This window comes from Aotus nancymaae, unplaced genomic scaffold (genome assembly GCF_030222135.1).
Source record: "Aotus nancymaae isolate 86718 unplaced genomic scaffold, 86718_ANA_hifiasm-v0.15.2.pri h1tg000057l, whole genome shotgun sequence".
Lineage (NCBI taxonomy): Eukaryota > Metazoa > Chordata > Mammalia > Primates > Aotidae > Aotus > Aotus nancymaae.
Window position 1 is genome coordinate 12,037,663 of NW_026988471.1, and position 24,913 is coordinate 12,062,575.

The window sequence follows — 24,913 nt, forward strand, 5'->3', positions numbered from 1 at the left end:
ACAAGCTCAATGTAAGGAACAACATTCTAATGTTTCTGGACTCACCACTTACGCAATGAACTAACTGACTGCTAGACTTATGTCAGGAGTGTTCTGTCTCTGGGAATGTCCAGAGAGAGGCTGGATGACCAATGCTTGGGAAGATTTTTAAAGGTGCTCTATTTCCAGTTGGGTAATCCAACTAGACACAACGTAAAGCTGATTCATACTGGTGCCATGTTGTCAACCTCATTTCTAGCACATGCAAGCAATTAAATAACTGGAAACTATTACCTTTCCAAAGAGACTGTAAACTATATTTTAGTCCATTATTTCAACCTTCTGCTTCATTAATGCCCTTTTAATGAACTACTGAAAGTAATAGAACAGTAGTTTGGGCATTTTCTTTTGTTTTTGTTTTTAATAGCTTGGCTTTATCTGCTTCCTCCTTGGGCCTCTTCACTACTTCATATTGGGCATGCCAATAGGTGAAATTGAAAGAGACAGAAGGAGAAGATGAAAACACCTACCTAAATTAAATAATGGATTAGGAATTGGGGTGCAAAGGCAAAATAATCTGAGAACTTAAGGGAGTATGATAGAGCCAAGGCAAGGTACCTAAGACATTTTAACAAAGCCGTGGCACACTTACTGATCTTGGAATTGAACTCTGCTGTCCATCCTGTCACTTCCCATACCAGCACACCAGTCCCCATTTCTGTTGACTTTTTCCTCTATTATTCTCCCTTACGAATTGCCCAAGCATGGGAAATGTGACTCTCATATGACAACATGAAACATTCTCAAAGAAATGCTGAATATTTACTTTAACGATAAGAACTTGATTAGAAAAAGGAGGCAATTAGGAAATACTGTTCTCTTCGAACAAATTCAAGAAATATTTTGAGACTGAAAGGGGCTGAGGCATTTCTATATATCTTTATGAGAAAAAAAAATCAATAGATATAGAGTATGCCAGCTTTTGAATACGCCCCTCAGGAGGAAAGGTAGATAGGTTTACATGGCTATTGTAGCGTATTGGAAGTGGACTACATGTTCTGTGACTAAGTTGGGGGAAGTAGGTCGATCCACTAGATATTACGATTACATGATGCAATAGGAAAAACACAGCTATTGAATTTTAGCTGCTATAATCCCAGCTAGCACTCAACAATCCACAGTTGTTCTACAATTACAATCATCCTTCAGGTGGACTTCGTAAATGAACTGAAGACATTCTTTTGGAAATAACTTTTAAAAGGGAGAACGCTTCCCCAGCACATATTTTCTGGTCTGCTTGGCTGTCCCCTCTGGGCTCAGTAAAAGAAACTCATGCAGTGCAAGTATGTTTAGCAATTGGGCCTATTCCCAGGTTGTGAGACATTTAGCAAAAATCCAGAGTTATTATTAGATCTAAATGGAGGCTTTTGTCAAAAGGCCTCTTGAATTGTTAGGAAATCAGAGTGCAAATTGATAATGACACACAACACATCCCTGCCCTGGCAGCTCCCTGAAGACTGCTGAGATACCCCAGAAAGAGCTTCCACAGCCTCTCGCCAACAGCATGTTGCCCAACACTTGTCCCTTCCTAAGTCAGCTGACAACTGCGTTCTTCTCTTTTTTATAAGGTGCAAAATGTGATGGATTAAAGTGGATGTTTGAACTGAGACTATTAATTTTCTTGCAGTGTGTTTTCAAGTTAGATTCCTTTAGAAGAGTATTTTGTGGTTTCATAAAATTACAACTTTGACCATTCGACTGCCTTTTCCAAAGCACAAATTTGGCTTTTAAAGAAAATGTACAGCATATGAAGAAAGGAAAGAAATGAGTATGTGGTTGTCTTAAATATATCCATTTTATATAATAGCTCCTTTATGCAAAGAAACAATTACAGTATTAACTACTTATTAATTTAGAAATCATAAAACATAGTCTTCCTAAAACATATATGTTTTCTTTGCTATTTATTTTTTTAATAAAAAAAAAAGGTTTTCCTTTAGCAATATTTAAATGCTTAAACATGCCTTTTTTTTTCTGTCGGGTTTAAAAATTTAAATTTCCCTTCTTTTCTAAGGCTATTACAATATTTTAAATTTTTCAGAGCTTAGGTGAGAGACCACTTCCTGGGTGAAGTGCATGTGTGTGATATCCTCCGGGAAATTGGAGAATGGATTGCTCCACCTCCTTGTCTTAATACTCCTGGCCCCATTAGCTTCCTTTGGATGTGCCCTATGGTCATGCACATGGGAACTTGGCTCACTAAATGGCAAAGTAATTTCAGATTCTTTGTTGGCCTCCCTTCTGTGGTCCAAGTACTAACACAGTGCCTCCCACATGGCAGGAAGTCTATTTTATGTAATGAATCATTAAACATAATCCCTAGAAAAGGAGAGATTCTTACTTTTCACTGCTCTGCAGGTTTGATGAACTTTTCGTTAGTCTGAACTGATAGAAAACCGAATCTAATTTACTTACCAATGAAGAAAAGACAGCTTGCATCTCTGGAGTCACATCAAATGTTTGGGGATGAACTGCAGCCATGTAAGGACACAATGAGATGTTAAAGGGTGCTTACAAGGGCTAAGGGCCATGTACAGTTGATCCATCACTTTCCTTCACTGGGCTTTTTCTGCTCTTACTGAGATCAGTGGTTCTCAACATAACTGTGCATCAAAATCACCACTGGAGATTTTTAAAACACCTATGCCCTGGTCCCACCTCAGACTAATTAATTCAGAATATCCAATAGGTGTGACTCATCTGTGTATTTAATTTTAGTTTTATTTTTAGTTCCAGGGTACATGTGCAGGATGTGCAGGTTTATTACACAGGGAAATGTGTGCCATGGTGGTTTGCTGCATCTATCAACCCATCACCTAGGTACTAAGCTGGGCATACATTGCCTATTTTTTTCTGATGTTCTCCTCCCCCACCGCCTTTCACTGACAGACCCCAGTGTGTGTTGTCCCCGCCCTGTGTCCGTGTGTTTTCATTGTTCGGTTCCCTCTTATAAGTGAGCTCATGTGGTGTCTGGTTCTGTTCGTGCATTAGTTTGCTGAGGATAATGGCTTCCAGATTCATCCAGGTCCCTGCAGAGGACATGATCTCTTTCCTTCCTATGGCTGCGTAGTATTCTATGGTGTGTATGTACCACATTTTCTTTATCTAGTCTACCATTGATGGGTATTTGGGTGGGTTGATCCCATGTCTTTGCTATTGTGAATAGTTCAGCTGCGTATTTTTAAAAAGTTCTCCAGGCGATTCCAAAGTGAAGCTGGAAATAAACTTGAAGTTCATCTAAACATTTGATGTGACTCCAGATATCCAAGTTGTTTTCCTTCATTGGTAACTAAATTGGGTTCAGTTTTCTGTCAGTTCAAACTAATTGAAAGGTTTGGCTCACACGCAGAATTGTCTTCGCCTGGTGTACTATCAACTTAGGCCCATACCAAACTGCCCCAGATCAGCACTTCTCCAACTTTAATGTGATGTGAATGACCTGGGGTATTGTAAAAATGCAGCTTCTGACTCATTAGGTCTGTTCTTTCTGCCACGATACTGAGCACAGACCTTTGTGACTGTAGCCGCTCAAGGCGGATGTCCTACCTCCAGTGACACTTAATCTTTCCTTGTGTCTTACAGACATGTTGGGACATGAGAGCTCTTGAAGGCTCAAGACCTCCAGAAAAAAGCAGCATCGGCAGGCCATCTTTGGGAATGGTAAAGGATGGGTAAGGAGGGCACCCACTCACTTGATTTCTGTGCTCCTTATATTTTTGATGTCTATCAAAGTTGACATTACTTCCCAAAGGCCAAAGAAGGAAAGACAAAACAGATCATTTTCATCTGCCTGGTGTTCCCTTAGCTGTTTCCCAGGCTGACTGAGAACAATTTGCATCCTGTCCAGGCCTCATAATTTCTGGTTGTTAAAGAAAGACACATGGGTATTGCCAAAGCGTCGGGAGACCTTTACTCAGTGTAGTGTGACTTGAAGGATGTGGGAAATGTGGGAGGGTGGATTACTTTGATTTTCTTCCTGTGGTTTACACTGGAAGTTTCCTATGAAAGGGCAAGAGATATTCAGCTTGCATTCTCTTTCAACTTAATTTTGGATTCAAAATATGTATACGAATTAAATACAGTGAATATCTATGAGGTGTTCTCTGTGTGTCACATTCTTCGTTAGATGCTGGGGACAGTGAGTTTAGGGAGTCATAGATTTTGTCTTCAAGGAGCTCCTAATTGTGGATAGGGAAGCCACACAGCTAAGTGTTATCCTGAAGAATAAGGTGCCATAAGAACACAGGAAAAAAAGGCAATTAATGCTTTTGCTTATATGGTAAAAAAAAAAAAAAAAAAGACAGGGAGGCATGTCAAGGAAAATTTAAAAAATAATATAATTCCTCGAAATAGAAATAGGAGAAAAGCTTTCTAAGTAGGAATATAGCATGCCTCAAGTCAAGGAAGCAAAACACCATTTTAAGCTTTATTATAGCACTAGAATTAAATTTAGTCATATCTAATCTTACATATAAACATATTTTCTCACTCATATAGATTTTCTAATCTTTAGGGCATCACCTAATCAATATTTACCAAGAGGCTGAGTGATGAAGTGGTATACCAGAAAGTCCAAGGCAAAATTAGAAAGGAAAATTAACCTGTAAAACAGGAATGTAAATTTAGCTCAACTTGAATCAGATGTAGCAAAGATAAGCAGGCAGTGCCTGTAATACAGGTGAGATTTATTTTGTGCCTTACTTGAGGCTGGGAAGGAGTGAGGTTTGGCTCACGTACAAAATCGTCTTCACCTGTGGGTACTACCAGTTTAGGACCGTATCAAACAAATGCCCGGCGGGGTTCTTGTGGGCTGTGTGGACAATGGAAATTGTGGTTATAAAGTCTAAGATGAGATATTTGCCTCCCTCCACCTAGAGTCAAAGTTGATGCAGTTCAGTGTCCTCCTATGTTCCCTTAGAGTTTATTTGTTTTTTTCTTCAATTTTATCCATTCCCTGAGGACATTGCTCTTTTGGAGTCTTGGCTTTACGTAGAGGTACGTGGTTTAACTTTTACTCGTATGGTATTAACTGATATACCCAGGGAGTGGTTGTCTCCAGTGAGTGGTTTCTCTCTTTGGCCTCTTGCAGTATCCTTTGTTATTTTGATACTCTCTCTCTCTCTCTCTTTCAAAATATTCTATATATTCTTTCAAAATAGTTTATTCAGACTTTTAATGTCTTAGTTTCTGTTAGTGTCTAACAAATGACCCCCAAAACTTGGTAGCTTAAATTAATAGCAGTAGATTATGGAGACGATCTTGTCTTACACAAGTGACTTTTACTGATTTTTAAATGTCTAGATTATTATATTAACTAAAATAAGATTTAAACAATTTAGTATGAACTGAGGCATGATGGATAGCCATCACTGAATTCCACTTGTGCTTAAGGAGAATTTAGTTGTTCCTGATTCTCTCCAGCTCTCTGCTCATCAGTGGGCCCACCTGGTACACAGATGGGCTATGGAGGAAAAGGTAGGGTTTAGTCAAAAATAGAGAAGTGCTTAAGGTAGAGAGCACAATGCTGGCCTTGGCCTCATTAGTATAAGTAATCTGGCAACTAAGTGTGTAATGATTTCAAATTCTAGAGATAATTTTGGAGGGGGTGGCAGGGTCCAAGCTGAAACAGAAGTGGACTGTGAAGAGTACCTGAAGAAAGTAAGACAGGCCAGCATTCATTGCTAGTTGGAAATAAGTTTGAGTCTTGCCTTAGCAACTAGCCAGCTCCATGATCTCAAATCACATTTTTAAAAAGATTTTCAAAGATGAAGGGCAGAAGTTTTAAAAAAAAAAAAAAGAAAAGAAAAAGGAAGAAGGTCACAACTAGACACACCCTGATGAAATTTTCAACACTGGAATAAAAGAAGATTTTAAAAGCATCATAGAAATGAAAAATAACAGGCATTGGATTTCTTGTTAACAATACAAGATGCATGCACAGTAGAGGGCCAGGTGCGGTGGCTCACGCCTGTGATCCCAGCACTTTGGAAGGTTGAGGTGGGAAGAACTCACTTGAATTCAGGAGCTCAGCCTGGCCAACAGGGTAAAACCTAACTCTACTAAAAATATAAAAATTAGCTGGGCATGGAGGTGCATGCCTGTAATCCTAGCTACTTGGGAGGCTGAGGCAGGAGAATTGCTTGAACACAGGAGGTGGAGGTTGCAGTGAGCAGAGATCCCACCACTGCACTCCAGCCTGGGCAACAGAGCAAGACTCTAACTCAAAACAACCACCACCACCACCACCAAAACCACAGTAGAGCAATGGTTTTATAAATTCAGAGGATTGTTTTCAGCAGAGAACACTATAGCTCAAAAGTGGTAGAACCTTTTGGCTTCCTACCCAACAACCATTTCTTCTCTGCCTATTTGCAAGCACATTTCCAGTTTTTAAGGCATTTGCTGAGCAGAAATATGCTAAGGAGGGAAGGCTCCTTCCACAGTCCTGGAGGATGAATTGTTATTAGTCTAAATCAATCATGATAAAATCTCTTCTATTGATTATTTGTAGCGTGGGATTATAATGCAATTCTAACCAAGACGTCTTTAGTAGGGGCTTCTGGAAAAGATTTCTGTTTTCCTGATTAAAAAAGACAGAGCTATTCAGGAAGGTCTTTTTTCCCCCTCATAGCTCTTTGTCCTGCCTCAAACTCAGTTCTTTGAGAATATTATGCTTGGATCTGTGTCATCCAACTTGTGACCGGGAGGTCATAAGCCAGCATACTGTGGATGGCTAAGTAGAATAATGGAAAGAACCTGGGTCATTGATAACATTGTTTAGCCACTGAACCAAGCCTGGTACCACCTACCTCCAGATTTCCTGTTATTTCAGATAATTAAGAATTTTTATTACCTAAGCCATTTTGGGGCGTGGAATGCATCATAAATGATACATGGATCAAATTATGTATCAAGCATTAAGATATTTTTCTTCTCAGGTATGATAGAGGTCGACCACTTATTTATTATTAATTTCTTTGTAGCGCTTTACTGGAGGATTATTTCAGTAAAATGAAGAAGGCAACCAGGAAAGGAAACAGGATTGGCTCAAAAGGAGCATAACGGGCTGTGCTGGGATGATCGTATACAGCCCGAAAGCAACAAACTCGATGGGAAAAGAGGAGAAAGGATGCAAAGCGCAGATGAGGAAGGTAGAGAGGGAGGTTTTCAGGGAAAGAAAAATGTGGCGGACTTGATGGACAGAAAGTATGATGGAGAGTTTGCATGACAGTGAACAAATCTTAATATGTTAAGGAGAAATAATGCTGGAAGAAAAAAGGCAAGTAGAAACCCTGCATGTGTGGGTCATGAGTGGCGGGAAGGTAGGGAATAAATAAGAAAGGCCTGGTACAAACATGAAATAGATTATGGTGTTGCATGCTAAGTAAGGTAAATTAAAGAAAGAAAAAACACTTAATCTTACCAAGGAGGAATATTCGCTTTTGGGATTCTGTAAATTTTAGAACCAGATCGATCTATGCTTAACAGTGAATAATTTTTATATAGTTTTAAAAATTAGATATAAATAAATGTAGTATAATTATGTAAGTGTAAATGTGTACAGTTAATCTTTGGACCAAAAAAAGAACAAGTTTTGGTTGTGGTTATGTGGTGGTAAAAAAGTAAGACATATCTGAGTGCTTTTCACATGGATCTGACCCTTATCACGAGAGAGAAAGAATTAAAGATCTGTTTACAAAATTAAGTAAGAAATTATGTTTGTGGCTGGGCACGGTGGCTCACACCTGTAATCCCAGCACTTTGGGATGCTGAGGCCGGCAGATCATGAGGTTAGGAGTTCAAGACCAGCCTGATCAACATGGTGAAATGCCATCTCTACTAAAAATACAAAAAAATTAGCTGGGCATGGTGGTGGGCAACTGTAATCCCAGCTACTCAGGAGGCTGAGGCAGGAGAATTGCTTGAACCAGGGAGGCGGAGGTTGTAGTCAGCTGAGATTGTGCCACTGCACTCCAGCTTGGGCAACACATTTACACTTACATAATCATATTACTTAAAAAAAAAAAAAGAAATTATGTGTGTGATAAGTGCTATGAAAGACGTATATAGGGGGCTGGAAGGGTGTAAACTCATAGAAGTAGACTTGGTTTGGGGAATCTAGGAAGGCTTCCCTGAGGAGCAGGTGTATGAAATGCTGTCTGAAGCATGATAGACAGTACCTTGACTAAGCAGGGCAGTGTGTGGAGCAAGGGGCATGGTATGAGAAGCCTGGTGCCAGGCAGGAAGGAGTATGCCATGCTGAAGAGAAACTCTGCGTGTAGAAGACAAGCACCACAGATGCTGCAGGTGCTATGGCATTGGAATGCGGGCAGTGAGGAGACACGAAGCTAAAGAGGATCCCGGAGAAGGAAGGAGGAGAAAGGGGACCCTGGTGCAGATGCAGGGACTGCAATTACAGGGCCTTGCACTCATAGTATGGAGTTTGTCTTTCTTAGGAGAGAATGGAGCAGCCACTCAGCGAGCAAACCTCAATGGGATTTGTTTGTGAATAGATCAGGGGTGAGCCAACTGCAGCCTGTGGGCCAAGTCAAGTCTACTACCTGTTTTTATAAATACAGTTTTACTGGAACACAGCCACACTCCTTTGTTTGTTTATTACCTATGGCTGCCTTCATACTATCGTGGCAGCAGAGATCGTATGGGCTACAAAGCCTAAAAAACATATTAGTTTGCTCTTTGCAAAAAATAGTTGTTGGGCTCTGGAATAGATCAGTCTATAAACAGTGCAGAGGACTGTTCCTGCTTTTGTGCTTGCACGTTCTGCACTCAGATCATCTGTAGCCTTATTTCTCTCTCCCATTATTACACTGTGAGCTCCTTTATGTCAGGGACAAACCATATTCAGTTCATTGGTTTTTCTAACTCCTAATGCAATATGGCTACAATGATCCATGGGTTGATCAAGTCCACTTTGCTCACTCAGCTTGTGAATCATCTAGTCCAGGTGCTAATTTAACTGATTTGGAAATTTAAACCAAAGGAGGTTGAATGACCTTCTTTAAAACCCCAGCAAGTGAGTATCGACATTGGGTCTCAAACCTAGGTCTCTTGACTCTTAATCCTGCTGTCTTTGGTTTTACTGTAATTCAGCTGTTCAAATTAGTTTAAAAATAAGCAATAATGTGAACATTAGTAGAGCCAAGAGAGTGGAGATATGTGTCTCCTTATAGAGTCATTCTTTTACAGGCGTGATGACTCATTTATGTGGAAAATGTGCCCAGGAGCTCTGTCTAAATCTGTGTTATAGTCATCTCTATAGAGCAGAAGTTTATGCACTATCTTAGGAAGTCGGGCTCAATGAATCTCCCTAGAAAGCTTTGGAGATTCTGTGAGGAGTCCTCCATGGAGGTCAAAGATACAGAAAGCTCCGTATTGCTGTTCCATATGCCTGTTCACCCTTCCTATTAGGAGGCTGGAAATATAATTAGAAGGCAAGCACCGCAGATGCTGCAGTTTACAATATCCAGAAGAAACTGCCGAAATGGGTAAGACATGAAAGGATAATTTTGCTTATACAAAATAGCAGACTGCAAACTAAAACCAAGAAAAACAAACAGGCAGATGGGAAGAGTGGAGAAGGCATTGGCACAGCTGTGAGCAGGATTTAGACACCCAGATGCAACATAATTTGGGGGGAGGGGTGGGAGAGGAAGAGAATCTGAAAGAAAATTAGAATCACAAAAGATGCTGAAGAATAATGAGTTTCTCATCTCTCCACCTGCAGGTTAAACTTTTTCAGCACCTCCTGATAACTGTGGTTGCTGAAAGTCATTTCCTGGGGGATGGAAAAAGAGGACTCTAGGACAGAAAAGATAAATCGATGTCATTCCCCACAGAGAAGGCAGCACCAGAAAATCAACAGCTATGATTGCGATGGAAGAAGGAAGACATAACTGTTACCCAGAAGAGGGTGGATAGTAGTGTTTAGTTTTATTATTAGTAGCACTATTTACATAGCAGCACATGTGCATGCCTGCCTGTCCAGATAGAGCTATGGGCTTGCGGGGGGGGGGGGGGGGGGCAAGAGAGTCATAACTTATGGAGTTTCTACTAGGCATTAGCCACTGTGATGGAAACTACACATATCATCTTCGTTAATCACCCCCCTTTCCCACAACAGCAACAAATTTAAAAAAATCAATGATGTATTGTTTTCCCTGTTTGGGGGACTAGGAAACTAAAGGTCCAAGGGGTAGGAGCTAGGATTTAAATTTAGATCTTTATGATGCCCAAGAGGGTATTCTCCAACCACTTAAGTACAAACACAAAGCAAAGTCATCAGAAAAAAACCACTTCTGTTATGTAAAATCAGATGTAACACCAAAAGGGAGCAGCAATATGTTCTTTAGCAAATTGTGACTCAGAAAAGAAGTAGCTTTTGTTGGCCAAGGGAGATTCAGCAACTGGGTGCTTATCTCTGCCATGCCGCAAGAGCACCTCTTCACGTCTCTAAAAGTACTTGTTTTGTTTTGTTTGTTTGTATTACAACTGGCTGTTTATGCATTTTTACTCTTACTCTATTGTGAGCCCCTGTAGGGCAGAAATTGGACATTATTCATCCACATAGGCTCAGAACCTAGTGAAAAGCCTAGCCCTATGTAGAGCTACTGCGTGGCTGGACTCCAGGAGTCCCCACTTACACTGGTGTTAATGTGAGTGACGGAAGCAGGGCTGTGCTCCATGGGAGACCCACAGAGAACAAGTGTTCCCTAAATGATCTAAATGATGACAGAGGGATGGGCTTGTTTCAGCCAGTCAGCTTCTAATAAGTTTCCAGTGAGAATCAACTGTCCCTTCCCCTAAATTTCCAGGGCATTCTATTTAGTACGCACCTTTCCCCCTTCCTCCACCCCACCACATTCTCATCACAGCTCTGTGTATCAGGATGATGTTTATCCCTAGAGCTATTTATGGGCATGACTGGTTTTTATCTTAGCTTCCTTGAAGTGGCCTGGTCAAGTGAAATGAGTCTATATTTTAAGCAAAATAATGTGCTTCTTTCTAAAACAAGATTTTTTAAATCTATAAAATGTAGCTCATAAAACCTCTTTCACACATTATATATGCTAAGTAATATCCTTTTCTTTATTGTCCATTTCTTTCTTCCCTCCCGATGGGCACACTCTGAGGGAATTTTTTGAATGGGGGTGTCAACTGTTTCCCAGTGGTCATGGAGCCACTCTGCCTGTTACTGCAAAAAATGAGGTAGAGTTCCCATATCTTGGAGGATGTATCTTTTCATGGGAAGAGAAAAATCATAGCTCTGCATTCCAGCTCAGGGGCCGTTCGCACCAGCTATTTTGGGGAAGGGGAAAGCCAGTCTCACAATACTTTCCCCAGAGAAAAGATGCCAATGTCAGTGTTAACCATTAGGAAACATCATTAAAGCATATGAGAAATGGGCTGCGGACATTTTTATGAGCCCAAAATACTCTGCTTGGAGGTTTTATGGAGACCACAGGAAGCCAGAGAGACAATGACATTCATACCCTTTTTTAGTCTGACGAGGATCAATCTTAGTGCTCAAAAGGGTGTGTTTTTGCAAGTGTAAGTTACCACTGGGGGCCAGGTCAAAGTAAGCCGTTTTCAGAGAGCTTGCGGACCTGTTGGAGATAGAGTGCTCTAGGCCAAGTAGTTGTGGGCTCACCATCCAAATTCATCCAGAACTGCAAAGAAAATGCTTCCTTTTGATTCCAGGACAGCTTGGATCTAGTCCTTAGAGAAGGCTGTTCTGCTTAAATCTCCATGGCTGCTACATTTCACCAGTAATCTCTATATACTGGTTTTCTTATGTTTTCATATGAAATGAAGCTCAGAAAGGTTGAGAAACTTGTGCAGACACACAACTGGTAATTTGACTCTGCGTGTTTTTCCTTATGGCACCACCTCCTTACCCAAGCCTGAAGATGTAGATGCCAGGCAGGGACAGGAAAGAGGCTCTGCATACGGAATTGGCCCCAGATGAGGTCTCTTGGTCCTTTAGGGCAAGCTCAGCAGAGATAATTTTTTCTCTGTAAATCAGGAGTTGTGTTTTTAAGGCATTAAACCACACAGTGAAAATAGGAGAGAAGTGAGCAAAGTCCTGGCAGGTTGCTTTTTGCCTTCAATATTGCAGTTGTGTGTTTTCCTGGGAGCCTTATAGTCCTAAATTGAGCTTTCCTATTTATACTGACATCTCGTGGTGGTGCTGTGTGACTGCAACCTGCATTGTCTTGGGAGCCAACCATTCAACTTTACCAATATTCATTTTACTCATTTGTGAGTTAATTGAATGGGAAGTTACACTAAGCACTTGGTGTTTGCCAGGCACTGTGCTAGACACTAGAGAATACTATGCATGCTGACAGAAAGAAGATCCTGGGAAAGACCAAATTGGAAACTCTTAAAGGGCTCAATGCTTATCAAAGCTGTAAGAGCAACAACTCAGTGAATGTAGGTGGCAGAGTTGGCCAGGTACTTAGCAATGGTGGTACTATGTCCTCTGCATTTATTATCCCATTGAATCTTCCACAAGGACCCCCACTGGTGAGTATTCTCATTCAGATTTCAGATTGAAGGAAACTAAAACCATAAGAGGTTATTTAAATCACCCTAGTTTAAAAACCTCCTAAGCAGTGAAGTTAGGATTTGAACTCTAATTTTTCAGATCTCAAAGCCAGAACTATACCTCTCTGTGAACAAACAGCAAGAAGAGATTAATTCCAATGGGCAGGTGTCATTTGAAAAGGACTTAAGTTTATTTGCATGAGATTTAGCCCATGACAATCATGGGATATCAGACTTCCCAGATACCTACTAGTTAAATTCTATTCAATTTAATTTAATTTAACAACCAGAACTCTACTGTTAACATCACTGTGCATATGTTTCAGCTGTTTTTCTTCTATAAACTCATAAATACATGAATATGTAGCAAAAAAGGGAATCATAGTGTATATGCTGTTTGTAACTTGCTTATTTTGTCTAATTTATTAACTCCCTATTGCTAAACACCAACTTATCACAAATTTAGCTGAAAACAGCTACCATTTTATCTCATAGTTCTGCAGGTCAGATGTCCAGGCAGGCTCCATTAGATCCTCTGCTTACGATCTCACAAGGCCAAAGACAAGATATGTTCCGAGCTGGGCTTATCTGGAGGCCCTGGGGAAGAATCTGCTTCCATGCTCATTCTTGTTGTGAGCAGACTTGAGTTTCTTGTCATTGCAAAACTGAGGACACTTTTTATTCTTGCTGGGTTCTGGCCATGGACCAATTTTGCTCCGAGAGGCTCCTCTCAGGTCCTTGACAGTGACCCTCTATCTCAGCATCGGACAGCCTCCTCCACATCAAATCTCTTGTGTACTTCTAATCTCTCTAACTTGCTCTTCTACTACTATCTGGGAAAATTCCTATTTTGAAAGGGCTCTTGCCATTAGGTTAGGTCTACCAGGATGATCTCCCCTATCCTAAGATCAACTGATTAGTAGCCATAATTATATCTGCAAAATCCCTTTTGTTGTGTAATATAATATATCATGGGAATTCCACTGGGGCAAAAGTCATAGGCCATTTTAGAATTCTGCTGAGCACATTTAACAAACTTTTTTCAAAATATATTTATTGAAAGGCGACTTTATGTTAGAGTCTAGGCTTTAGAGCTACGATAGTGAACAGAATAATAAAAGCCCTGCATTCATGTAGCTGACATCTAGTGTCCTGGAAAGAGATTTTCTATATTGAGGATTATACCTATATAACTTTTCATTTTTTCAGATATGAATCCCACTGTATAAATATACCATAATTTAAATAAGTACTTCCAGTCATTAAATAATTTAGATTCTTTTCAATTTTTGCATTTGTAAACAACATGGCAATGGACATTCTTTTGCACTATTTTCAGATAGATGCCTGGAAATGGAATTTAATAAGTCGAAGAGTATTATTTTAACACATGATATTAAACTGTTTCCTGGAAAGCCTTCACAATCAGGATCCCTGCCACCATTGTTATTTTTTTCATCTTTGCAAATATTTCTAGTGAGATTGAATTTTACCTACATATTATGTACAAATATATATATATATATAGTGTATTTATAACCCTTTTATGCCTTTCCTGGTCACATTTTTGATGATTTTTTTTCACTAGGATTTTTCTTTTTTATATCATTTTTATCACAGTTATTTAAATATAAAGCATTAACTTTACTGTTATGTATCACCACAAATTTTATGCCAGTTCATTGTCTTTCAATTAATTTATGGCATCTTTTGATATAAAGTTTTTGTAATCCAATTTATTCATATTTTCTTTTAATAGTTGGTAAGTAACTAGATTGATATTTGGTATAGCTTTTGCATTCCCTTGTATGAGAATGTAGGTATATATTTATATATACTATACATATTTTAAAATTATATTTTAGTATAGGAATATTGAACTTGGTAATAAATGAGGGACTATACATTATTTTTCAGAAGGATAACCACGTGCTCTGCCATTACTTCATGAATAAACCAAACGTCTCAACATGCTCTGAATGTTTATAGATACTTTGTCCTCTTTCTTAACTTTCTACATGTTTTCACTGCTTTGGTTTCCTTGGATGATCCCACAAGATTTTTATTGTTAAAGCTTTAGGATGTTTTAATATGATAAATCCAGTCTTCCTTCAATACTCTTCTTAAAAATATGCTGGTCAGTCTCACACTTTATCCTTTCAGATGTGCCATAAAAACAATTTTAATTCAAATCCAGACTTTTTGTGTTCAATCTGAACATAAGAACAGTTTGGAAAGGCAGCATCAGCTTTGGAAGCCTATGATTAACTTCACATGTTCCTAAGTCCTTCTCCCAGCCCATCCATGCTCCAGTTCATGATTACCTGAGAGTATCTGTGATACCACACTCTCTCCTTTGCTTCCTAATCTACCCCCTTCAATCACTCACCTAAACAAGCTATTTTTAAATAGGTCAATTGTCTTCTTCCAGTCTACTACAGGCCTAGTTCTGAGTGTTGTCTTTTTTTGCCTAATATGTTTAGTGAAGCTTGCTGGCTTCAGGCATGTCCAGTTCTTTCTCCACAGGTGTGGTCACAATGGCTGTCTAAACGCTCACTGGTAGTGCCTCTGCCACGCATTTGACCTCTTTCCAACTGTCCTCATAGCTGATGATGGGAAGTAGAAGCTCTTTAGTCTAAACACTCTTCACATTTCCTTATCTATCTTTCCAACTTCATCTCCTTTTAGACTCTGTTTTACAATTTAATTCCATCTGTCTATACCCCTGTCCCCATACGGGCTACTTTGCACCTCACCTTCACGTATTTCTCAATGGTTTTCCTTCGCTCACATGCCCTTCCTCATTGCTCCGGCTTCCCCTGCTGAGGCACTAACACCAGCGTCTCCTTAAAGACTGCTGACTTTGTCTCCTTTGAGAAGTATTCTGATATCCCTCTGCCCCTCATGTTCAGCCCCAATTTTTCCCAAACATATGATGAGCAAGTTAATGATTTTTCTCTGTATTCTTACTTTATGATCACCACAGTTCCACAGAATATCATCATTTCCTGTTTAGGTGCTTCTTTTTGATAAATATAAGTTACATGACACCTCAAGTCATAGCTGCTTGATGTGTAAGTTTATAGCTCATATTAATTATGGAAGAACCTAATAAATCTATGAATACATCTACTCTTTAACAGCAATGTAAGTTTCCGTAACACTCCCACCAAAATTTGTCATCCTTATCCACCCTTTCCTCCAGTATGACCTCTTCTAATGTTTCATGCTGTCTTGTGATCTTGATCATGACCTTTAAAAACAATTTAATCTCCACTTGTGTATTTCCATTAGTATTTCTTTTTTGATACCTGAGTATCCTCCACTTTAGAGGATAGAATGATCCTTTGTTTTAGAATATCTGTCTTATTGTTTATGAATGGATAATACGGATTTTGTAAAGCCTTACTTTCCTGTTGCTACTTTTAGAATCTCAAAACTAAAAGGAGCAGGGAATTTTATTTTTCCAGGTTAGAGAGTGTCTTTGTTACCGAGTTCATGTGTATTAATACTTCCTGAAATCCAGTGACTGCAGTTCCTGGGAGACAAGAGGGAACTTTCATTGAAAATGCTCCGCCTGGCTCTGTAGAACTCTCTGAAATGAACCTCACTTGTTATCCAGGCCACACTAGGTTGCTATGGAAACCAACATGTTAGATCAGCAAAAACTAAGATAAAGATTTGGAAGAAGTCACTGATGCTGTAACCTCCTTACCTTCCTTTCAATATCTCTTTCTCATTCTCTTTCTACAGACGTGTGTGTGTGTGTGTGTGTGTGTGTATGAATGCATGTATATGTATATGTGTGTATCTCCGAATGAGAGATGTCAAAACCTGCATGTTCCTTTTCACTGAGCCTATATGCTTTTATACCCTTCTCAGATTTGGGACAACCTGGTCTGTCTTTGCTATTGTGGGGGCTTCTTCAAATAGGTGGTCCAGCTTATAGGTCCACAAAAAGAACTTTGCCTTTCCTATTAATATCTAAATGGTTTCCAGAGAAGAAATGGTTATGTAAGGAGAAATAACCCACCATCAGTCCTGAGGACTAAGCCACATTCCACAGAAAAGAAAATAAAAACCTGCGGTCACTGTTTTGCTAATGTCTCTGCTGTAAATCCAGAGCGGGAGTCCAGAGCCAGGGAAAACATTTCATTCAGACCTTGGAGGCTCTTGTAAAGGTCCCTGTTTCAGCTTGGTCAGGGAATTACCCACCCAGCAGCACAGTGGGAAATGTTTCCGACATTAGAAATTCCAGCTGCGTGTTGCAGTTGCTTTGAGCTCTAGTTTGGAATAATGTATGCTGGCTTATGCTCATGCAGGCTTTTTCATTCACTAGGGTGCTGAGATGGCAGAGATCTAAGTTCCTGGACGTCCTCAGCTGCTTTATCTACCCTGGACCAGGAGAGAGATGTGGTAGCTCCTGGTTACTCAGGTATTTGAGGCAGTATGTGGATGTGAGTGAAGCCCGGAGTTCAAACCCTTTAGGGAGGAAGTAAACATTTCTGAGGACTGATTCTGTGACACATACTGTCCTAGGTGTTTCAAACAGATTATCTGAAACTCATGTCATTCTCACATCAAACCTCCATGCCACATATTATCCAAGTTTTATAGGTACAGCAACTGAGGATCAAAGAGACTAAGTAAAGTAACTAAGATCATGTACCTATGAAGAGGCTGGTGTGAGATTTGATCTCAGGCCTGCTGGGTATCAAAGCCTATTTTGGGTTTTGTTCTCCCTACAATTGTTTTCATTATAATACACTATTAGAGGGACACACAACACACACACAGACACACACACACACACCCCTGGCACCCTATAGTTGCACACTACAATTCTTGCCTAGCTATCTATATATACAAATGATTTCAGAGGCACCGTTAGAGAAAGTGTTAATGACTCCATGAAAGTGCTGTCGTCCCCCCTGGGAGAATTGAGTGCCCAATTTAAGATGAGTCATGGGAAGAAAATTAACACTTGATTCTCTTTCTCTTTCTCTTCCTTCTTTCTTCCCTCAGTCTCTCACAATAATTCAACAAATAATTTTCAAATGTTTATTCTGTTTCAGCCTCTGTACTAAGCACAGGGCTAAAGAGATAATCTCCCAGTTTTGGGCTTATCTTCTCATTTTTGTTTGGGCAATTTATTTGTGGGCATGTGAGTGTATGCTATGAATGTGTGAACAGTTCTTAATATAGTAAAATTCATCAATCTGTCATTTTTTAACACCTTTTATCTTATTTCAAAGAGCTCCTTACCTCATATAACAACGCCTCTTACTGACTGTATTCATAGAGTCTTAAAGTTTTGTCACTGATGTTTTAAGTCTTGATTTCATGTAAAGTTGATTTTTGGTTAATGCAGGGGAGGGATCCAGTTTTTTTGTGTGCGTTTTTTTTTTTTTCAATGAATAGGCAAACAGCCTCATTTATTGAAGAGTTCCCATCCCTCACTGACCTGTCAGACCATGTACAAAGTGTCTATTTTAAGGGCCCTGTAGATCACATCCGATGCTCATTTTTCTCAGTGTTGTTGGTATTTGTGAGACCAAATGTGGAATTGTGCATTTCCATTAGTATTTCTTTTTTGATACCTGTGTCCTTTGGTAGTGGATTCCAAATACGTGCTGTGTTAAACACATATTTGTTGTTACTGATTTCTAAACTGTATTTTGACTAGAGATACTGGTAAATATGATACTATTATTTTGAAACTTGTTGAGAATTACTTCATGTTTTGCAAAATGATAAACTGATGTAAACCTTTCACATTTACTTGAAAATCATGCCTGTTTGCAATTGCTAGATCCAGGATTCTATGCTCATTAGCGTAAACTTGCAAATAATGTTTCCTTTAAATATATTCTTTCCTATTTTTTATTTCTGTTTGTCGTTTGATTGCTGAGAAGCCTGGGTTAAAATTTTCCATTGTGTTTTTACCCTTTTTATAGTTTTGTCATCTGTTACTTTATGTATTTTGAAATGTGTTTTTATATTAACCCTTTTTCACTTAACCTTTTATCATTGTTTCATGACATACAGCTAACCAGCTTTCCTTTCATGGGTATTTGTGTTATGTGGCATGTTTTCCAATCCTTTTACTTTAACCTTGTTGCATTTCTATAATTTGGATGTAACTTTTAGAAAATTCATAGCTTGATATGTCTTTTTAAGCCAGTCTCAATCTATCTTTTAACTAGAGAGAGTTCAATACATTTAAAATTTTTTTCAAGTATTGTGTTCACTTTTGAATATCATTTTCTCCTTCCTCACTTTCTCACCTTTAAAAAAAGACATTGTATATTCTCATTATGTGTCTGAAAAATTCTACTGTTGTTATTGCTGCTGATTTCTGTCCATGATTTTTTGGAATTTTGTGTTCTTTTCAGTTCATGTTTTTGATACTTTATTTTTGGTAATTCTTTGAGACCTTAGATACGATGTTTAGAAACTGCATTTCCTCCATTCGACAAATGTAATATACGAGCTCTATACGTTTAAAAATTCTGAATATTATGATTTTTCTTTCTTTGTCTTTGTTTTTATGTAGATTCTGTGAATTCCAAATCCAGGTGGCTTGTGTGCCTGAATTCTCAGGGCATACATTTTTATTCCCCTCTCCACCCAGACCCAGTGGTAGGCAACTACGGCTAGCCTCTGGAGGCTAGAAATTCTTCTAGTTCTCATTTCCCTGACGGCGTCCTTCTGTGCAGGTATCAGCATTATGAACTGTTCTCAAGTCTAATTTCCTTTCCTTTAAGGGCCCCAAGATATGTCTCTGTTTGTGTGCCCCTGACATTGGATTCCAGTCCTTCTGGCCTTGGCTTCCGTGATCAGTTACCTTCCAAGAAATACACTGCTTTGTTAATGGCATAAGAGAAGCTTCCTCACTTTCCCAGTAGCTTACCTTTGCATGTACAAGAGAATTACTTTTTAATTTTGTCTCCTCTTTCTGAATATCTTGTGGCTGGATAGCGTCAGGCTATTCATCTCTCATTTTACAAATATTTACTGAGTGCTCACCTGGTACCAAATGCTGCTTGTGGCACTCCCAGGCAGCAACAATCCCTGCCTCTGTATCATGCTTCAAACATCATCGCGTGAACTGAGCATTCTAATCCAGGCAATAACCAGTTCAATTATAATTCTCTGGAAATTTTTCTGAGCATTGGTTATGTATTAACATGGGTATTTCTGTAATGATCTAGTGATAACTGTTATTATCATTGCCATTTTATAGATCAGAAAGTGGAGGACCAGAGAAGCTAAATGCATATTAATTGATATAAATGAATGAACATATGCATGAATAAATAAAGTAGAAATTGAAGGTTCAGATTCAAGTCCCACGAAATCAGAACCAATATGCTGCCACTAAGAAGCCTGTGGCTCGTAACCGTAGCAGAGTTGGCATGGTATTCATTATTTAAGACAGGTAGTTTTGACCCATATCCTTTTATGAAGTTCTTTTTGTTGATGAAACTCTATCCAGATCTTTCAGGAGCAATGTCGCAGAGAGACTGAGAAACAATTCTGATGAAGTGAGACTTACGCCAAGCCTGTGAGCCATACTTCATAGGCAAAACTTTTAAATGCAAGACCAGTGAGTGTTTCTCAGATATGAGAATGATCATTGTGTTGTGGATCAATAGTACAGTAAATTAAAGTCAAATTATTACAATATTCAGTAAACATTTTCTTCTAACAGCTGGAAATTCTAAGACATCACTGTGTCACTTCCCCTTTAACTAGAATTTCCTTTTTTTGATGCAAACAGATTGTCTTGACTAGCAAAGATGATTTCTTTCTTTGTGGATTCACTAAGTGCATAATTCATATATATTATATATATGTATGTATATTTCATCTGTGTTTTTATTAGAAAGTACAGTGTGCCAAACATTAGGTCCAAATGCTTTCTGACATCCATTCTTCCCCAAATCCTTTTTTAAAAAGAACTTCTAAGGTGTTCAGGTGCAGAAATGAACTTCAAAGGTAATTGTAGCCCATTTTCCTTAAGAGCCTCTTTTTTTAAAAAGAATATCCTTGCTATTGGTAGCACACTCAGAATAAAAGAGGACATTAAAGTAACAAATGGTGGTAATATAGAAATTTTGTTTCTCATTACACAATACGATCATCTTTGTCATTCTTACACAAGTCAGACAATTCTACACATTCCTAGCATTTTTTAATTGGATATAGTGCTAAGAGGATCTTTCCCAGATGGGTCACTCAATGCAAAAAAATTGCAATTTTATAGAAAAATATCATCACCACGTTGTCAATTTATCCTTTTGTTATTGATTGTCAGTAAGTCTCTAATGAAAAACCAAAAGCAGCAAATTCAGATTGAAGGAAAAATTCAGCATGCTACCTGAAATTAGAAGTAGCATTTATATCTAAGAAAATAAGCACAGAGTGTCAGATGTCAGGGTCTCTCATATTTGTTAATACTGTAGAAACATTTAAGTGTGATTATGTGGGTGGCCAGATATGTAAAATATAGAAGAACTTCTAAGGTGTTCAGGTGCAGAAATGAACTTCAAAGGTAATTGTAACCCATTGAGATACACTGCTTTTAGGACCACTCTGTTGGAGGCAGAATCCTCCATCTCCAAAGATAAATTTATACCATTAGCCATATCTACGAGAATTTATTATCTTCTTTCCCACCTTGATTGACTCTGAAAGTAAGCTGTGGGCTATGTGAGGCATTTGTAACACAGTCATTTCTTAAATGGCCTGAGGCTTATACCTATATGATGACTTCAAGATACCCCCCCAGTAACAGTGAGGCCAGTTTCTTATGCCTCTTAGGGCCATCTCAGAAGGAGCCTTCCAAGAGTCCTGCACCACAAAAGTCTATATCCTACTTCTGAACTTGTACTCGTTCACTAGACTCTGAAGTTCATGAGGGTAGGGAGCATACTTTTCTTTAACGATTATTTTCCCAGAACCTAAGACAACTTCACATTGTAGCTGTTCAGTAATTATCTATGGAACAAAGGGATATATGATACCCACTGCCTGAGTCAAGTCACATATTTGGCAAGTGGCTTTCCTGGTATCATCTGGTGCAACGTTAACTTGTAATGAGTAACTTGTGGAGCTAACAAGAGCCATGCTAAGGTACTGTTTGTGAAACTGCTTATACAGTTGTTCCCTACAACCACTAAAATTTTAAATTTAATGGGCCAGAAGGGCCAACTCAAACAAAAGTCTATCTAATTTGTGACCAACTTTCAAAAATTATTTATCCTTGATCCAAATGTACTTTATGGACCAAACTGTATTATTTTCTAGATATTTTACTCAAGTGTAACAAGTCATTGATACATTGAATTGTGCAATTGTGCTACTGACTTCTATCTGATTCCTTTTCATTTAGCCCAAAGTTTCTTTTTATTTTTAATTGCATTTTAGGTTTTGGGGTACATGTGAAAAACATGCAAGATTGTTGCATAGGTGCATACGTGGCAGTGTGATTTGCTGCCTTCCTCCCCTTCACCTATATCTGGCATTTCTCCCCATGCTATCTCTCCCCAACTCCCCACCCCCCACTGTCCCCCCCACTCCCCCCCAACAGACCCCAGTGTATAGTGCTCCCCTCCCTGTGTCTGTGTGTTCCCATTGTTCAAGGTTTCTTAAGTGACTCTGATTTTGTGCCCCCTCCCCTAAGGGACAGTTTTGGTTGTCACTACAGGGGACAGGGAGTGTTACTGGCATCTAGTGGGTAGAAACCAGAATGCTGCTAAACATCCTCCAAAGTGAGGACAGCCCCACACGACTATCCCGTCTGAGACGTCCAGTCTGATGAGGCAGAGAAACTCTGACCAATTGTGGCTGTGACCTCACATCTATTCCCTCCCTGTCCAAATGTTTTGTTTCAGTGTTTTTTGCCTTGTCATTTAGTCTTCTGTTTTCTCCTGGTCCTCCATTGTCATCATTATCTTTGGGCTTATGAGATAAAGTACACAGGTCATTGTTGGCCTGGGTCTTATTTCTCAAAGTCAAGTCAACAAGTCCATTACTGTGACAGTGTCATCTTTGACAGTCATGCCAAAATCTTTGTCTTTCCTGCCACTTGCATCTATTCCAATTTTGTTTTCTTTTAGCAAACTGATCTTTGGCTGTTGTTTTCCTTTTCTTGATCCTACTTTTATGATTTGGATTTGGCATTGCTCTTTGGTTTTGTCTGATGGTACTTTTAGGGACTTGGCATTAGGGAGCTAGATATCCCATCCCCCTTTGAAGGAATTTGTTACCCAGCTCTGATCCTCACAACCCACAACTAACTCACTTGGCCAATTATTACCCCAGAGTCACTTATGTCTCCAATAGTAAGTGCTTTCAAACACTTAGTGATAATGGCAGAGGGGTCTCCATTTTCATGTACCTGAAGCTCACAAATATATGTTCATTGGAAGTTGCAGGTAGCATGGCCCTGATATCTTGAGGGTAACTACTCACTTGACACGTGATTATTGTACTCAAATAAACATTAGTTAAGAGCAAATGATGCCTTTATTCAGATTTATTTTCCTTTTGACTGATAAATTCCATGGTGCCTTAGGTTTATGGCTTAATTTCAAATTAATGATTTAAACTAGACAACAGGAATGCATAGAATAAATTCAACTCTATTTCAATAACAGATGGCTCTATACCTGTTAGAGTGACACCTAGTAGCACTTACATGATGATGTTGTCTAGAAAGTTCCGCACTAGTTCTCCTGGCATTAGTTTCTCATTACAAGTAAGTTGGCAAACTTATTTATGAGTTTGTTAATTGACAGTTAAAAGTTTTCAGGATAAAGAGTAGGTGACTACTATAGACTACAATCAACCTATATACATATTGCAATTGTAAGGGCTTGTGCAATTTCTTGAAGGTAAATTGAAGTGTTACATACACGTGGCTATAATCCTAAGCACATTTGCTTCTTCCAATGTGCAACATAACATGCCAGCTGCACCATACTTGCTTTTTAACTTAATTATAACTATAACACACAGTGAACTGCACAAAGATAAATGTGTTTTTACTTTATTTTATTTTATTTTTTATTGAGACAGAGTCTCACTCTGTTGCCCAGGCTGGAGTGCAGTGGCGCAATCTTGGCTCACTGCAACTTCCACCTCCCGAGTTCAAGTGATTCTTCTGCCTCAGCCTGCTGAGGAGCTGGAATTACAGGTGCCCACCACCATGCCCAGCTAATTTCTTTTTTTTTTTTTTTTTTTTTTGTATTTTTAGTAGAGACAGAGTTTCATCATGTTGGCCAGGCTGTTCTCAAACTTCTGGCCTTAGGTGATCCACCCTCCTCGGTCTTTCAAAGTGCTGGGGTTACAGGTATGAGTCACCATGTCCGGACACATTTTTACTTTATTGCATTTATTTCTTCACCTATAGCAAATGTATCCATATAACCATCCCTCAAAAAATATAAAAGATTACATGGATCCCCAAAGCCTCCCTCTTGCCTCCATCCAGGTATTACCCCACTCTAAAAGGAAAACACTTGTATCATCCTGATAATCATAGATTCATTTGTCTGCTCTTGAACTTATTATAAATGGAAATAAACAGTATTTTTACTCAATATATTGTTTATAAGAGTAATAATTTTTATTTTTTACTTGAGTTACTTATTTTATATGTAATGGCATTAACATAAGTCATTTAATTAATCCATTGTAATTTGACTGACATTTGTATCATTTCTAGTTTTGGGTGTTTATGAATGATGCTCCTATGCATTCTTATGTAGTCTTTTGGTGCGGATAACCACCTAATTTGTTGAGTAGGTACTGAGGAGTACAATAGCAGGTTATTGGATATGAAAATGTTCAGCATTAGTAACTACTGCCAAATAGTTTCCCGGAGTGACTGCACCAATTTATACTCTCAGGAGTATAAACGCAATTATATATTCCCATTACCAATAGGCATTGTCCTCCCTCTTCTTCAAATTTTAGGTATTTAGGTAGAAATGTGGTACTCTTTCAGTTGGGATTTAATTTTCATTTTACTAATGACTAGTGACGTTGAGAACATTTTCACATGCTTATTAGCCTTGGCCTAGCTCCTTTTAATAATTGTCCATTAAAACATTGAACTGTTCATTTAAAATTTTGCATTTTTAATTGACTTCTAGATATTATTTGTCTATTCAGAATGAGTCCTTTGTTAAATATATGTCTTACAAATATAGTTTTCCTTGTTGATTTGCCTTCTTAATTTATATATTGTGACTTTTGATAAACCAAACTGGATTTCAAAGAAGTCCAGTTTACAATC